The sequence below is a fragment of the Pleurodeles waltl genome, chromosome 3_1 (assembly GCF_031143425.1).
Source record: "Pleurodeles waltl isolate 20211129_DDA chromosome 3_1, aPleWal1.hap1.20221129, whole genome shotgun sequence".
NCBI classification, from domain to species: Eukaryota; Metazoa; Chordata; class Amphibia; order Caudata; family Salamandridae; genus Pleurodeles; species Pleurodeles waltl.
The window spans coordinates 933,449,885-933,468,243 of NC_090440.1; the positions used below are offsets into that span (position 1 = coordinate 933,449,885).

At 42.5% G+C, this 18,359-nt stretch overlaps 1 protein-coding gene across 4 annotated transcripts in view; it reads right to left on the minus strand.

Moving 5' to 3' along the window:
- The window catches only part of NCMAP (non-compact myelin associated protein), a 200,488-nt gene that overhangs the window by 168,828 nt on the left and 13,301 nt on the right, over positions 1-18,359 (minus strand). The gene's annotated exons all lie outside the window — the stretch shown is intronic.

Consider the following 18,359-nt stretch of genomic DNA (forward strand, 5'->3'; position numbering starts at 1 on the left):
ATACATTGTAAATATTGCTTGTCCCCGACTGCACCTAGAAAGGTTTAGGAAATGTTGGCTAGGTTAACATTAGTTTTGGATAATTATTGATCTAAATTGCTATTTGTCATTTTGTCTCTATTTGTGCACAAGGCTGCCAGGCACCTTTACACTATTTTACTATGATTATGATGATTATGTGCTTTTGACAATCATCTCCTGCTTGACCTCCCCTATTCCTTGCTCTTACATTTCACTTCTCAATTGTCAAAATCTAATAAAAATGTTTTTGGACAGAGATCAATAAAATGTATGATTTTCAGGTACTTTTTATAGTTATAGGACTCTCCATTGGGAGTGGTTGTATCTTATTAAGTAATTTGTCATATACTTCATTTACTATAATGTGATTGCAAGAAATGTATTTACTACAAATATTTCAAGGATGTAATTTTAAAGCCAGCAAATATAGTTTGAAAGTGTGCAGTTGTTGATCTGATTAAAAATGTGTTATGTGCAGAGAGTGAGCTAATGCTAAATCTCAAATGTTTCTGTTCTTTTAACACCGAAACCGCACTGCATGACATTTGGGTAGTTGAAGTGTTCCTCTTCGATCCATAAAGATCTCCATCAAAAGGTGGTACATCATCACGGCAGGTGAAACCAAAGACATTCAAAACAGAAAAGGGAAGCAGATTCACAATCAAGGGTCACTTAGAGGACAACAGAAAACCACCAAGTACCCTGGTTCCTTCTTTTCAACAAATTGGCCATGATTCTAGAGAAAATTGAACTCTTCTTGAATTGGTGAACTCAACGACTCGAAGGAAGGCAGTGGAAAGAACAATATCACTTTAGTAACAGTGGGGAGATTATGAATAAAAGGAAGCTAAAGTCAGCAGGACTGGAGTGCTACCCCTAAAAATATGATAAATTGGTTCTTGTCCACATTTTGGATATTCTGAATCCTAGTGGAGGTCTTGAAGGGAATGAGATAGTTGCAAATAGCTTAAAAACTCAGAAACGGAAATGGTTTGGCCTTCAAATAAAGGAAAAGTATGTCAAACACCAATGGGGTTGTATCATCAGTGTGAATAAGGCCACACAAATCAACTCATAAATCCTTTTTGAATTAAAGAAAAACAGAGGGGGAAGTCATGTTTCCACTCTTTTTCCTCTCATAAGATCATCTACTCAAGGAGCAAAAATTTATAGAAAAGGGAAGAGGACTGAAACAAGATCACAGTTACTCATTATTTGAATTAATGTAAATAAAATCCAGAGGAGTGATGCTTGATGCTAGTGACACATTAAGGATGGCAAGGAATGGAAGCGCTCGAGGCTGGACATGCAAGCTCAAAGACAGGGCTAGCCATGAGGGATAAGGGTTGGATTTCAATGCCTTCCTTTAAATAAAAGCTCAACACGGTCCAGCCTTTGTCTTAGACATCAGGCATTTAATCAGGGTGGACTACTCACCTTATGCACAAGAAGTGTTTCTACATCCCAAGTCAAATAGATTGCTGCGTTCTGCCACTGACATCAGGCTCATGATTGCTCGACATTGAAGAAACGATCAAGGGGGCTCTCATCTTCAGTTCAAGTGGTGAAGAAGTGGTATGCGCTGCCACCCGCCGCCCTCATTTAGCCTCCAGGAAATTCCTATACTCTCTATGTTTCGCAGCATGGTGCATTAGCTGCTTGCGGGATATCCTTGGTTGATAATATTCCAGTTTTAGAGCCCAGACACTTGGAGCAATAGCCGAATTTTGGTAATAAGCTTAACAATAAGAATAGTCCCTTTGTTACTATTTTGAAATTCCGCAATGATTTGCTCACCATATCCTCCTGGTTCTCGACACGTTTCACGTCAAACAAGCTCATCTTGAATCTGACTTGGGAGCAGTCGTTAAAATTAAATATCTATGATTACGACTTTTGTACATCCAAATTGCTGAGAAGGGCTGAGAAGACCAAGTTGCGACCTCACACCGGTTCACCACTCTGCAGCTACAGATTTGAAACTTGAGAGCACCCCACCCCATATTTACTGGACTTGAGATGGAAATACTTACATCAAACCATCATTCAAAATAAGGTACGAGCAGTTAACGCAGCAAAGAGCTGTGCTTATTTTCGCAAAAAATGTCGTCCTCCATCAACAAACTGGTGAAATTCCTTGATCATTCTTGTCTGAGGTTGGGCACTTCAGTCTCACCTCACACATTCACTTAACATCTAGAGCAACTGAACTATCTCAAGACATATGATTTGACTACACGGGTTGTTTTGCACAACGTCAAGTTCATTGATTACAAGTGTTAAAATTACTTCCATTTCTTTTTCATAATAGTGGATTTTGTAATTGATTGATGTGAATACAACAAATATTTTACATACATCAGTTAGCAATTCTTAAAATGCCTCTCAACCTTTTTGAAATAATATAGGCTCTAGATTAGGGAGCAATGTCTGTGTCACAATAAAACTAGAAGCTCTTCTCAATACCTTACAGAGACGTGAATGCACCTCATCAACACTGTTTAGTATTTACATCAATGATATGTATGGATGTGTGGTTTATAACGCATCTTAGACGAAGTAGCTAACAAGTCGCCTCCTGCCCTACCTGAAAGAAGCCAGGAAACCATGAGCTCTGCAAGGCCAATTACAGGCAGTAGAGGATTAGTGTGGAACAGATCACTCATTCAAGCTCTACCTACATTCAGAAATTCTAATATAGCCCAGTGTATAGAACGGTTATTGCCAATCAGATTGATACGGAGGAAGGAACAGTGACCTATACAACTATCATGTAGAATTATCATTGAAGTCAATAAAAAAATAATGTTACATTATCATTACAAAATGCTTTTAAAGAGAGTGGCGACACTCTGCATTGTATTGAAAATTCAAATTCAAATCATTTTAAAAAATGAAAGTTGATCTTTCATCTGTGAAAGGCAAAATGAACCGCTCTTTTTTTATGGCCTAGGAAATTGGACAGTTTCAGAAAATTCCCCAGTCTAAGAGTCTGGATTGACAATTCTCTGGGTTGAGTTTGGTATTACACATTGTGACAAATCTCTAGGCTGCTGAGACCACAGCAAAACGAATCACCAGGTCTATTTGGTTAGGTGAATGAGTGAGCTGTTATTTGTAACTTCCCGGGCACACCTACACAAATGTTTGGTTAGTGCTATAGAAAATATAAGTGCTAAGGCAATGAAATATTCTAGTGGCTCCTGAATCAAGTAGTTTCACTAGCGAGTCTTCAGCCATTTCCATAATTAGAGATCTTGTACTTTACTTTTGAGGGGTAGCATGTTGCATTCTTTGGCCACCTGAACTCTGTTCACCGCCTTTCATGCATTGTAGTTGGGTCTGTACAAATTTATACTGGTGGCCAACCTCACCGGATGCCTACGCTCGTGCTGGTGAAACCAATGTATGAAAGAAATGGAGAATTTTCACATAACCAATAACAACAAATGATTGAAACACTCGGAGCCAGACTTCCATTTCAGCAGGAGTACAGACTCCCAACGTTTTCAAATTCACAAACCTTTCCAGGAACTGTGCTAGTCACAAATTAACCGGCGTATTCCTGGGAAAGCCACATAACTTTACCCATTTTCTTTTTTGGCACTGGCATTTCTACAAAGCGTATTTCTGCATCATGGAAAGTAAGGGCCATTGTGCAACAGCAGATTGTTCCCCTTTCCTAAATTCAAGGGAAACCGCTTCCTTTACATTCCCTTCCCCGAAGTATGAGGGTGTTCTGCTCCTCTTCCCTTGCTGAAAATAGGAAGTGCTCCATTTCTTGAATGAATGAAGCAAACTGCTGACTATTCCCACCGGCGGGGACAGCAAGAGTAGAAGGTTGGGGACTATGGTCACAAAACATTTTGGATGGACATGCCTGGTAACTTCAAGACTTCCGACTCCTTCTGCGTCCCACATTACAACATCAGTGCTGAGAATAGGATCCAAATCCATGGTTGCAAACCAAAATAGATTTGCTTAATTTCTAAGGTTTCTTTTTGAGACACTGAAGGTGATGCCAGCTGTAGAATGCACAGGAGGAGCTGGAGAAGTGTTTGAGGGCACTGCGGAGAAATAAGTGATATTTCATCAAGTGTTTGATTATTGATCGCATTGGGTGGAACTAGATTGGTCAGAGATGTGGCAGGAAAGAACAGGTACCCAGTTTCTTGGTAACGTTTTCTGATGGGAAGGTTTATCAATATAGTCAGTAATAGTTAATAGGATGCAGTATTGCTCAAGAGAGCTGCTGAAAATCATAGATCACAAGTCGTTATGGTCAACAGTTGTATGGAGTGCGTAATTGGACAGCTGAAGGGCAGTACCGAGTTGGCATTGTCCAATGGTACTGATGGAAAGTGCGTTGTGTGCGGACAGATTAACACCGTATGGAAATCGTTGTTTCTGACAATGATTAGATAATTGCCTAGATCAAGGTTGTCTGTTGCTGAAAGGTTGCTCGGAGAATGTATACGTTTATCAAGCAGCTGCCTTTACCATGCATGGTAAGTATGATACAGTAAAGTGAAACCATATATATTTTAATTTCAATGAAATACTTTTTTTTTGGAAGGGGATCCCCTAAATCACCCTTGTTTTTATTTTATTTACCCCTAACCTCACTTTACCACTACCCATCCCTAAACTTACCCTTACCTGATTTTACCACTGCCCATCCCTAAAATTACCATTACCTTCCTTTACCGCCACCCACCCTAAAAATACTCTTACCTCCCTTTACCACTACACGCACCTAAATCCTTTTAATAATATTTATACAAAAATCCTTACCTGCGTGGTAAAGGCATACATAATTACCTGTGTGGTGCTTACCTGCATGGAGAGGCTGTGTGGTATAGACATTGCATGGTAAAGACTTTGTTGTAAAGATTATTTCGCTTGCACGGGTAGTGCAAAGATGGACATAAGAAGATGTTTTGGAGCGAGTATGAGTCACTAAGGATAAGCCGCATTTGTACTTCGATGGGGGGGGGGGAAGTGTGGTGGAACTAAACTGTGGCACTGCGTGACTGTTATGGGGAAATGTTTTTTTAGAAAGGGGTGGCAGTTTCATCTAACAACAATGAGTGTGGGGCATTAAAAAGGGAATGGCTAAAAATATTGTATTCCATATTAAGTGTCCCTAGGTCAAAGACCCGGTCCAATAGTTCTGGCTGTTCTGACCGCTAATTAGGCTTGTTTATGGGCGGAAACATGTTGGCAGGGAAATAGATATGAAAGTCATACTCCCTTGAACAGATTAATAGGTGTGAGGGTCATAGTACCCAGAAACATCGCTGCAGTTCTTCCAACCACACCTGGGGTACTTTATAATAAAGGGATATCCTATAGGGTTACCCTAAGGTATTTTGTCCGTATCCCTGCAATCATCCAGGAATTATAATGTATATAGAACTCCCTCATACTCCCGAGGTTGAGTCCACCCTGGAAGTGCCATCTTACCAGGGTGGAGTGAGAAAGCCTATGATGAAGCATGCCACATTAAATGGGTGAGGGTTTCGTTATCCAGAACTAGTGGATCTGATCTTTCACTTAGAAATACAGACTATGGAATACAGTAGTCTTCTGCATTCCCTTTTCATGCCCATACTCACTGTGGTTAGATGCGTTTGAAGCATTCCCCCCACCCGATCTCCTCTTGCGATTGTATGGAAGTCAGTTTCACATGACTAATGCTTGCTTGGCACAATTATGAGGGCTTAGAAAACTGTGCTCTGTGAATAAGTCATAAGCATTCAAATACAGTCAATTTGTTTTTTACTTAAACTAGTTAGCGCTGTAGTCAGTATCTTTAGGTATTTATTGTGTTTTAATGATATGACATACTGTCTTGTAAATTAAGTAATCTTGCATCCTATATGTAATCTGGGGTTGCACTGGGTGACAGGATTCCACTTTCAGCAATTAATATCGTGTTTCTTCAGGATATAGACATGTTTGACAACGCCCTACAGAATAGAACTCTTCTTCCTCACTTACTCTTGTACGTTCTGTATCTTAATACAAAGCAAGGATGGATTCTATGCCCATTTCTCCCATCACTCACTGGTGAGTATCACTATACCAGGTACATTTTCAGGCCTGGAACCAGCAGAAGACTCAGCTGCCCTGGATGCTAAGTCTCGGCTACGTTCGACAAACGTGGAGACGACAAGCTGCGAGGTGGATGTGGGAGTCTTTGGAGTGAGGCCCCATAACGTGGACTTGCTATAGAGTGACAACCACTGAGACAATATTTGCAAGAGTAATGCTTTTTGAAAGTCTCATAGATGATGTTGGCATGTATTAATTAGAAAAGTTAGCATTGTGGAAGTGATACAAATAAGGGACCTTTTTGCCCAGTAGGTATGTGTTAGGGGTGGCGACAGTGTCCTGAGGAGACCTCGTAAATGATTAGAGGTCGAAACATCGACCAGGTCTTCCAACATGGCATAAGGAATATGTATATTCATAGGGAGAAGCACTGAGCATCAGGCTATCCCTATTTTAACGCAATTGGGATTTAAACAGTGTATTGTATTGTTTTTATGTTATGTATATTTGTTTATGTGAGCACTGCGTCGTCTGCACTTCAGGAGTCCCTCATGCACACTAATATATTTGATTGTGTTATGAACTGAATGGATATAAAGACAGATATTTCGAAATAAGAATCCAGTTTTGACTAATGCATTAATGAAAGTTTGGCCATAGTGCCTATGTTTAAGTAAGATTATCACTTAATCCACTAACAATTAACCATTTTGAGTAATCAGAGCTTCTAGACTTTTGGGCAAAATGTCTCTGTTGAAACGAGTCCCAGGTGACAATTTGTTATTGTTTGAAGATATTTACCCCTGTCCCGTGGGCATATTTGGTTGTCCTTGTGGTGTAGTAGCCTTGGTTATATATACACACACACACACACACACACACACACACATCAGAAATGTGGACTTACATACAGAAATACATGTTTTAAGTGGTAGTTACATAATCAAAAACTTTGCACAGGTTAATTGACACTTGATCAAGTGTGAGGGTGGGAGGGGGCTGTACTTGGCCACCTGAAACAACATAGCCAGGAAGTGCAATTGACAAGAACAGTATGTTCATCTTGTTGCAATCTAATTCGGATCACTTTTACTTTCTTAAATCTGGCATGGTGCCCAGTGCGGCTTATAGGACCTCAACTAGTGCAAAAGTGAAGGTTTTGAAAAGGGACAGAAGATTAAGAAGTGCTACAGCATAAAAAGAGGTGAGAAAGGTGTTATCCTTTACCTATTTGGGCCAGTGGTTAATATTCCGTTGTCCACCAAAGTATAGTGAACAGAATGCATCTTAAAATGCCTTGTTGAATAACGTGAATTCAGCTTCGGTAGGTCGCTAAGAAGGCATCTGACCTCATGGAGCCCTGTTGGGATATGGACTTGCCTTGCTGCAGAAATCTGTGTAGCGAAGACTGGGCGGAGGCAGCAAAAGTATCAGGCCAATGAGGGGCCTATCTTGGGTGTGAAATCTTAATTTCTCCCGCTCTGAGTTTTCCCATCAAAAGTCACCTGTTTCACCAGGGCCTTGTCCGCTGCCTCTCTGGCCTTGTGGAGCCCTTTGTGGCCACAGCCTTCTACTTCCCCCAACTAAGGAAGTCTGGCTGCCATTTCAGAGTCTACATCACAACAAATTCCCAAAGGGACAAACTTAGTTTCTGTATCTGACCCGCGCAACTTAAGCCGTGCCTATGTCCTGGTCAAGAGCAACCCGGTGACCACTGTTGGCGCTTAACACTTTTTGGTGCTACTTTTATTTTAAACTTTAAAAATTCGTGCTCCAGGTCCTTATTGGTTTTTTGATGTTATGGGTTCGTTTTGCTCATTAAATTACTCTCTATTTTTAGCAATAGAAGTCGGGTTTTTGGGGTTGTAGTCGCTTGAAATTGAACAACTGAGAGAGCTCTTGCTGTTCTGTCCAAGCTCAAGCAAATAAACCAGAGAAGAAATAAAAACAGAACGGGTCTGGAGGAGGGGAAGCTAATGGAAGCACCGAATGCAGGGAGCAAGGGATTGAAAAGTAAATTTTTGTAATGCAGATGTATATTGTTCGCATCACTAGCGTTACCTTATCAAAGACAACAGTTCACATTTGTACATAAAACAGAGTTACAGATTCATACCAGTTATCACCTTGAGTGAAAAAGTTATCTTTACAATCGATGCAAAGTTCTAAGGAGCACTTCACAACATCGCATAGTTTGTGAAGGTTGTCGTTTTGAGATCAAGTCCTGAATTGTGCAACTGACTATTTTACGTGTTTCCATGCTTAACTAAAAAAAACATGGCCCTACAGAGACACACATCACGAAACCGGTATTTTTTCCTCCACAAAGTCATTCCGCACGGAGAAGCGCCACAAAAGGTAAATTTGCTGATAAGAGCTTTGCATAGGTAGGTTTCAGACATGTAGATACTACGCAGATAGCTCATGCAGTGCAGGTCGAGTTTGCCTTGTCCCTCGAGAGGAAAGCAGCACACAGTAATTTAATTTCTGACCTACAAATCAGGGTAGATATTGATACTTTTACAATGACTTTATTTATTGGAAGGGATTGAGACCTCCAAGGGCAAGCTGCTATTTCGCCAGGACTGCCAAAAATCCTTGGAACTTGGAATCCGTTCTCGCCTTTTGTCACGGCTAGCACTACCCTTTGTTTCAGGGGCGAGGACAGTAGCAGCAGCCAGTAGGCTATTTATGATTGGATAAAATAGGAATTCTGTGATTCTTTCAGAGTCAAAAGCTATGCAAAATCACTTCCTTTATGTTTAGAACTGTATTATTTCAGAGAGGTTGTTGGCCAAAAAAAAAAAAGATACGATAGTCGAGAGCTTTGGGTGATTTTCAAAGGAGTTCAAAAAGCCTTTTTGATATTTCCCATTCCCATAAATAAACATAATAAGGCCATATTTATTTGAAGGGCAGCTCTTCCTAACAATCATTACATCTTCAATTTTATACCGTGTTCCTCACACTCATTTGTCACTTTTCTTTCTGGGTCTGGCCCTAGTGTTCGTTAGTTATCTGTTGCAGCCTTTGACTGAATTACCACAGCCATTTATTCTGTATGTATATGTTCTAGAACATTCCGTCGTAAAGAAATGTGCAAGCACACAACCTACACTAGCTTCGGGATTTATTTAAAACACTCCTAAATTATTATGGAACTGACTATATGGATGGGTCCAAACTTCTTTATGTGACTGGATTATACATACCATTGGATACTTTGGGGGAAGGGGGCAGAAAGTCTAGAAACCTGCTCTAACCAGAAAATGTTCCCGCAAAATTGCTTTTGCATGGACAGTCTTCTAGGGAAAAAAATGCAGGAAAATGTTCCCAAATAAGCAAATTTGAGCTAAGTACACAAACTTTACAAAAATACAAAATCTGTATACTTTGCTGTGAAGCTACAATTCGGCAGCCCCCTAATTACAACAACGACTGTATTACTATTTTATAACCTGTGTACAACCTTGTGGCTCATAACAAGTAAACACTCAGGGATGAAACCGAAGGATGCTAATTGTACCTTTACTACAAAATGTAGCATTATACTAATCTTTTGTTCAGCAGCACCAATACCCCTTCCTCTTAGGAGCACACCTTTATTCAGCTGTAAATAGGTCTGTCTCCCTCCCTTCCATGGGCAATACATAACCCAGATACATCTCTTTACTGTCCAAGGAGGTGAATGGAGACATTGTTCACTGAAGGTGTTACAACACGGTTTGCATTCCAGCCTGATCCCACGAGACCACGTAATTTCAGTCACCTGATCTCCCGGAGAACGCCCCGTCCTCTATCAAAATGGCATTAGAGGCCTCATCCTGAAACTCGTTCGGTGCACACCTCACTTTAAAATATGTTCTGGGATGCGATGCCTTGCGGTTTCTTGTGCAGTCCCAGGGCACACAACCTGATATTCAGATCACTATTGTCCAAAGCAGTGAATGAGGCATTGTTGGGCCAGAAACAGGAAAAGCCCAGATTCCCAGCCTGGTCCCAGGAGGCAGGGCCATTTCCTAGCACAGTTCCTCGGTGGTTTTAAAGGCTATAAAATAACACAGGCACATGTTAACAGGGCCTCGTGGCAGAACAGTCTGTCGATTCTTGGTTGAATTGCTGTGTTTGAAGTCTCCAACACTCGAGTTGGAAAAAAATAACCAGTAATTTGAAGCGTGAAGAAAAAACATGAGTGGTTGATTCACAGATACAGCATTGAGCTACTCTTAGTCCCAAGAGGAAGCCACCGGTACCAGAAGAGTAAGTCACACCTACTCACGCCAAAATATAGGTGAAATGGCCCTCTTTGAGGCTATTTGGAATATGTTCTGTAGACCTGCATGTTTATTAGATGTCTTACCAAATATAAAAAAAAATAAAATAAAAAAAAAAAACACAAGCATTGCCAAAGTCAATAGAGCAGGTGTTGGCCACCAGCCTCTTGGCAATTCTTGTTGTTTCATGTTTTTTGCAAAACTTTCTTGTTTTGGAAGATGCCAGTTCCTCAGCAAACCTAAACAAAAATATTGGCTAAAGGCAAGAATGTTTTTTTGGTCTAAAAAAATGCACACATTGCATGTAGTACTCCCTGGTACTGAAGGGAGCTACAGTGTGTGTTGATGTGCTCCTTGTGAAAGGGCAGCAAACCATAACGCATGGTGAAGACGGCCAGTGGCTGGAGTGGACTAAGACACTGCCCCTGGATGCATGCTGGAGTGTGTGGAAGTAAAATGTGAATCACAGAACCACTGACTATTGGGTGAATGGTTGAATACTCCTATGTCTTGACTAACGGAGACGTAAAAGAGCCACTCAGTCTGGCATTGACCTGTCAGCCTCTCGCAAAAAAGGAAAAAAAAGGGGATAAAAGGAAAAAAAGAAAAAGGAGAAGAAAGCAGAAAGGAAAGAAAAAGAGGAACGCAAAAAGGAAAGAAAGAAGAAAGCAGGAACAAAAGATAAAGGAAATAAGGAAAAAAGGAAAGAAAATGGAAAAAAGAAAGAAAGGGAAAGAGAAAAAGAAAGATACATGCAGGATTGCAAAGACAGAGATATTCACCATCTTAAGCTTATATTCAGAGCTCATGTGAGTTGCTTGTATGGTGTGAAAAAGCAGCAGTCACAAAAACAAAGAACTTCAAAAGAAATTTACAACAGCATTGGCAGGAGAGCTTAACTCATAAAGCTGGAAAGTGCCCTGTGCTCTCATCTTGTAGAAAGTGATCCTTCTAGGACATCTCACCCTACAAGCATAGGCAACACTAAACTTAAAATAAAGTAAAAACTAAAACAATGGCACTGAAGATGTGCCCCTTGTGAAAGCGCTAACATGCAGTCACTCAAAGTGAAGTTAACCACTGGCTGAATTAGGCGGACGCACTGCCCATGCTGTAGTGGGTGGAAGCAAAATGTGAATGACATAAGAACACACCAATGGGTGAGGACAAGTAGCTGAAAGGCTGTTTATACCAGTGTGTATAACTAATTTTAGTAAAATAAAAAGAAGGTCTTGCTTAACACCAGACCTAAAAACGTAAGCATATATTGCAAGTTAACTGTGATCCAAGAACAAATTAGACTTCAGATGCCCAAAGTACAAGCGTTGATCAAAGGAGTGAAGAAGGTGTCATTTCATCTGCGGGGTGAAGCATCAAATAAAGGACGACCCCTGATGCAAGATGTGGACAGGATTTCTGTTCCTCCATCAATATGTCAACTCATTTCTGCAGCACTGAGAGGAAGAGTGCCTTGATGCAGGTCGTGATGAAGAGCGCCAGTGTCACCAAGCCTTTTGCATGAGGACACTGTGCATATGGAGAATAAATTGAAACAAACTAATTTTTTTTAATCCCTGTTTGAGAATGAACAATGTCAGTTGCTGCAAAATCCAGCCTAGCCTAGCATTGTGTCACTAATATGGTTATTAAGGTAAAGGTTATATGTACATCTAGTTATTGTTGTTGAACCTAAGGTGTTGAAGGTAGAAGATGGTGGCACCGAGCGAGTTGAAAGATCTGGTTACCTAAAATCAAAATATGCAGGACCCATCTTAGGTTAGAGTAAAACGCTGGGAGCTGATGTTCAAACTGAATCCATCTTTCACACAGTAAGTACTAACCAAATATTGTAGCTAATTTGTTAACTTCCTCTGTACGTTGCTGCCATTAATCTTTGAAAGAAATGAACAGTCTTTGATGCACACATTGCCTCACTGCGAAGCACAATATCTTGGGACACCAGAATATGTAGTTGGTCGATTATAGACAATCCAATACCATAATGAGGCCTAAAAGCACAAAGTCCTACCACATTTCACCAGTGTTGTACAAACCACACTGGCTAACAATCTATGAGTGCATTGGATTTAGAACATTTGAGAAAATGACTCCAGCCATAAGCACCTGACTGAGAACTGCAGCAGGCAGCAAAGGCCTCCTTGTAGTGCCTACATTCAGAGTGGTCACCGACTGGGATGGATGGGCACGGGGTGAGGCATGGCTAGAGAGGCATACATTCTAAGCACCTACCTATGACGTCACATAGGAGGGGCATCAAACCGTCCTTAGAAGTGTTGAGAAAGGCCCCCACTGCGGCGGGGGGAGAAGGGAAGAGGGGGGGGGGGGGAGAAGGGAAGAGGGGGGGAGAGAAGGAGGGGCATCAAAAAAAATTTTTTGCTCAAGGGATAAAAATGTTGCCATCAATCTTGGCTGAGCAGGACATTTCGAGATATAAATTCTAATAATATAGAGTTAGAACCAAGCCTATGACATTTCCGAAAAAATGTAAAATATGTTTTAGGATAAACTGCATAGGTTCTGTAAAACGCGTTCTTTTGCAACAGACCACAAGAGTATAAAAATGCCCAGGAAATTTTTGAGACAGAGGAAGTCCTGATTACAACAGTAAAAAAATATTTTGAAAGAAAGTAAAATCTAGCAAACGGTCAATGGTGACAGAAGGTTGGTGCGTCACGTTTGTCCATCACAATTACATCTTGTTTGCACAGATTTATAAAGTGTGTGGTCCCAGCTCGAGTCCACTGTGTAGCTGATCAAAGGATCCCACCTCGGTTGTATGTCGGAACCACGCCTGCCAGAACAACGAATGCCGGAACAACGAATGCCGGAACAACGACCTCGTTGTTACCACTAATGCCTTTACCACGATTTTTCGTGGTAAAGGCATTCCTGGTAAAGGCATTGGTGATAGGCATCCATTGTTCTTGCATGCGTCCCCCCTGGCCCCCCACCCCTAAAAATTACTGCGACCCCCTCAACCACCCTAAAACCACACAAACCCCCCACCCTTGCCCCTAAAACTACCCCTGCCCTCCGCCCCACCCGTAAAACTGACCCCCACCCTACCCCCAAAACAACCCCAACCCCCACCCCATCCCTGAAACCTAAAGTACCCCCACCACTAAAACTACTCCGAGCCCCCCACCCTGCCCTAAACCCCCCCAACCCCTACCCCACCCCCTAAAATTACCCGACCCCCAACCCACCCCTAAAACCTAAAACCCCAACCCCCCACTCCCACCCCTAAAACTGACCCCCAAAACAACCCTAACCCCCACCCTTCCCTGAAACCTAAAGTACCCCAACCCCCACCCCTAAAACTACTCAGAGCCCCCCCACCCTGCCCCTAAACCTAAATCCCCCCAACCTGCCCCTAAAATTACCCGACCCCCCAACCCACCCCTAAAACCCCAACCCCCCACCCCCGGCCCTAAACCAGAAAATATTCCGACCCCCCACCCCCGCCCCTAAACCTAAAACCCCGACCCCCCCACCCCTGCCCCTAAACCAGAAAATACCCTGACCCCCCACCCCTAAACCTAAAATCCCGGCCCCCACCCCTAAACCAGAAAATACCCCGACACCCCACCCCTAAACCTAAAACCCCAAACAACCACCCCGCCCCCTGGCCCTAAACCAGAAAATACCCCGACACCCCACCCCCTAAACCCCAACCCCCCCACCCCCTAAACCAGAAAATACCGCCACCCCCAGGTCCTAAACCTAAAACCCCAACCCCCCCCAAACCAGAAAATACCCCGACCCCCCACCCCTGCCCCAAAAACTAAAACCCTGACCCCCCCGCCCGCTTACCTGAGTCGTCGCCTCGTGGTCCTCCTCAGCCGACTCCCTTGTTTGTGCCTTAACCACGCATGGCGTTGTTCAGCACATGCGTGGTTCAGGCACAAAACAACTAAGTCGTGTTTAAGGAAAGCGTTGTTCTGCTTTCGTTAACCAGGACTTCGTTGTTTAGGAGTCGGCGTGAGGGTGTTTCCCTCCCACCTCATTTATGAGACTGTCAACATTTTAGCCAATGGCAACTTGAATTCTGGGACTTGTCATTTTCTTTTTCCCCACCATTGGTGGCCATGCAAGTTCCTATGCTACAACAGTACTGCTACTTCCACCTTAGTCTGAGATTTAAAATATAAAGCACATTTCTGGCGTCCAGTGACCCTTCCCCACTCCTGTTGCACTTTGCTGCTCCTATCTTTCTGAGCATATTGCTCCTACTATTCGAGGGTAATCTGAGTAGGGTGACCAGACGTCCCGGATTTCCCCGGACAGTCCTGGTTTTTAGAGGACTGTCTCGGTGTCCCAACGCTTCTATTAATTTTAAACAACTGTTCCTGTTTTTATGACAAAGGTCAGTCAGATCATTACATAAATGTCCCGGCCTTTGGGACAAAAGTCAGATTGTCTAGGGAAGTATAAATTCAGGGTATGCTCTCCTTTAACAAAGGGCTACAAAGTATGCAATAATTAAAGTAATTCATCTGTTACAGTCAGGCAACTCAGTCCCCTGTCTTCTCCCAGCACACAGAAGGAGTGGGGAGCAGAGAGAGGTGGGTGGGGGCGGGTTAGTGGTGCAGGGTGGAAGGTCAAGCCATAGTTAATTTTATATATGTAGTCTTGTAAATGTGGGTGTGTATATATTTTAACAACAAGTGGTCCTCATTGTGGCGCGCATATTATGCTGGTGCCAACGTGGGGAATGGACCCTTCCTCCCAATTTATTGTAAAACAAAACTGTAACCAGTTATGACGCTGCACTCCAGGAAAGTTTTCTTTGCTATTTAATCAAATATGTGCATCACCAACCATCACCACCGACGTGTTTCAACCTCTCGGTCTTGTTCACAGTGCATATATCTTTCTTCTATGTTTGTTATTTATAGTCTCTCATCTCTAACATGTATAGTGCACATGTAGTGACCTTTGAAACCATATATCCAAACAAAACAGATGTACTTCCCAATAAAACTGGGAAACATCCTGAACAACTAAGTCCTAAACAACTACTTGCCTAAACCACTACTGCTAAACAACTAAAAAGTCTCTACAACGAAGTACTGAACAACTACTGTCTAAACAAAGATTTTCCCTGAATAACGATTGCCTGAACAACAAATTTTAAAAGGTACGTTTTTTTTAATGGTTTATTATTTGTTTAGTATATATATATATATATATATATATATTCCATAAAAGCAAGCCCCCCTGTTTGAAGACCTCTGCAGTCTAAATATACTGAAAATCTATACGTGCAGGATAGATATTCAGTAGAATGCTGCTTATAAAGTTCACCAAACTTCCTAAGGCCTATTGGTGCTGAACTACCAAATCATAAAAGCTATGAAACTAATCAATAAATTAGATGGGTTTTTAGTAGCCTTCCTTAACATAGAATTGTCCTCAGTAACTGCTTCTCAGTTGGGGAACAGATAGATATCTTACCTTAATGGTAGACTGAGAGAAAGCTCAGCAGTGTGAAGCATGAACATATAACGCATGTCTAGCAAGAGGCATATCTTTGCCACCTAAAGCAAATGCCTCTCAGGGTGCATTGTGAGCAGTCGTGGGTGGGCAGTGCGCAGGAGGGGGTGGGGCGGTTAATAAAATTAATTTAAAAAGTAAAAACACTTACCTCCTCCATCGCTCCGCGACGCTCCTCTCCCTTGTCATCACCGCAGGCACAGGCTCCCAGCCTTCCCTGCGCCAGTCCTGACGCTGCTCAGAGCAGGGTCAGGATTGGCTGGGAGTGCCAAGCCAGGGCGCCCCCAGGCAGACTGGTAGCCTGTGCAGGCTCTCGCCAGCCCACTGCGCATGTGTGTTTGGTCGGCCCAAGACGACTGGCCAAACACACATGGACTCTGAGGGGAGCGCACTGTGCCCTCCCCTCACTGCTCGTGACCTCAATACCCTGCCCCTTTCGCAAGGAAAGGATAATAAACCTGGTTTATTATCCTTTTCTTGGGAAAGGAATTGCAGCGGTTGCTGCTGGCAGTGGGGCAACGCTCCTCCGCCCTAGCGGAGGAGCCGCCACGGATTGTGAGACAAATGTAGAATTTGCTTCAAGGTATGCCTTGTGTGGTTTTCCACCTACAATGGCATCTATTCTAAAGCAGTCCACCTGCATATACCTAGGCATTGCATGGCTGTGTCCTGCCTTTTCAAAATAGTGTAGTTTGGCAGCAAACTGCTTGTGAAATATACTGCAGTCCAACTAAGCCTGGGTCTGTCAAAAGCAGCATCATTCTGATTCTGTGTATACAAAGTAGACCATGTAAAGGCATTTCACAATGAATACACTACCTTTTGTACTATTTGTTACTGTGACAACCTGGTCACCATATTGCCAGTGTGGTGCCTCTCTGATGCCCCAGGTCAGGGTTGCCACTTTCTCTACCCAGGCAACCTAATTGGTATAATTAGTATAGACATTAAGGAACAAGGAAAATCGAAACATAGTTATTCTTCTCAAAGGAATTTTGGAGAAATGTGTAAGATATTTTGCATTTTATAATGCATGTTGTCCAGGTAGGATATTAAAACATTGATAGCTTAGTGGATCTGACACTGTATGCTGTGGGCGCGATACCAGAATAGAAAGCATGGTTGTTACTATCACATATGCACCATTTCTGTTTCTGTTGAAGTGACCTCTTTGCAGGATATTGCCGATCAGCAACATATTATGTTTGTCTTGGATCTTGAAGGAACATGTGTATCCTTTGCATGCTAAAACACCATTTGTTGCAAACGTATGTCAAGGCAACTACCTTTTTATCAGTTTTTCAGATCTGGTGGCTTCCTATATTGAAGTGGCTCAGTCATCTCACTTAAGAACTGCTCAATGTTGGGTGGTATCAACATGTATATTATTTTGATTCAGAATTCCGCAGATTCCTGCCAGATTCCTAACTGGTGGTAATATTCCCAAATGATTGGCACTCAGTCTCAGTGGGAAAGCAAGATCATTAGGGATCAAACCAGACACTTGCCAGTCACACATCCAGAAATCAGGAAATCATCTTTAACTCACTTAGATCAATATACCGAGGCATGTACGCGTGTGGCCTCAAAAAAACACTGTGTTCCAACAAGCAGAATGAAAAGGTACCCCTCGTCAACAGACGTGTAGGGGTATCTTTCTGAAGATTAACTTAAAAAGATTTTTGGACAATCAGAGCATTGTATTGAAATAACTTTAGGAAAACAGCTTATTAAATACTTTGTACTCCAATTTGTAGAAACTTACTTTTTGTTGTTGTCCAATCACTCATTCCCTCTTCTTAAGGTCCTCTCAATAGCCTACCGAAATTGTTAAATCCACTAAAACAGGTTTCCTGTTGGTTAAACCAGTTTGTTTCAAATGCTTTGAATTTTCCTGCATTGGCTTTAAGGATGACTCCACCAATTGGTTGAAGTATTAGCCAGACCTCCATTCGTTGACCTGTGAGCCCCTCCCGAAGTTTAAGTCCCTGATCACCTCTACTCACCGAAAAATGTTTGTGAATGAGCCCCGAGTGCTCGTCTCACTCAGTGCTGTTTAACGTAGTCCGAAGAGGAGTCACTAACCATCCTCTGTGTTTACGAGTTGCATTTCGATGTAAATTCATCTCCGCTGAGAATCCCCTCGCCAGTAAGGTAGCTGACCAGTGCCACCAGAATGCCCAATGTTTACATCTTGATGGGCCCACTCGGCGCCTCATCCTTCCAAGGTCAGCAGACCCAGCTCCGTAGAACTGGGGCAGCCACGACTTATCAGCGCCTTCTGCTTGAATTCTTTTAATGGTGCGAGTTCGATACGTGAACTCCTTTTTACATAAGTATTTATTTTCAGGGGAGCGCGATCCTTGAAGTTCCACGAACCTGAGCAGCCAGTAAATGTAGCCCCAGTACAGTGACACAAACTCCGCATAGCAGTCTGTGCTTCGGTGCCCCCCGGCCTTTGATTTCTGTACTGTGACCCGCACGCCCCCA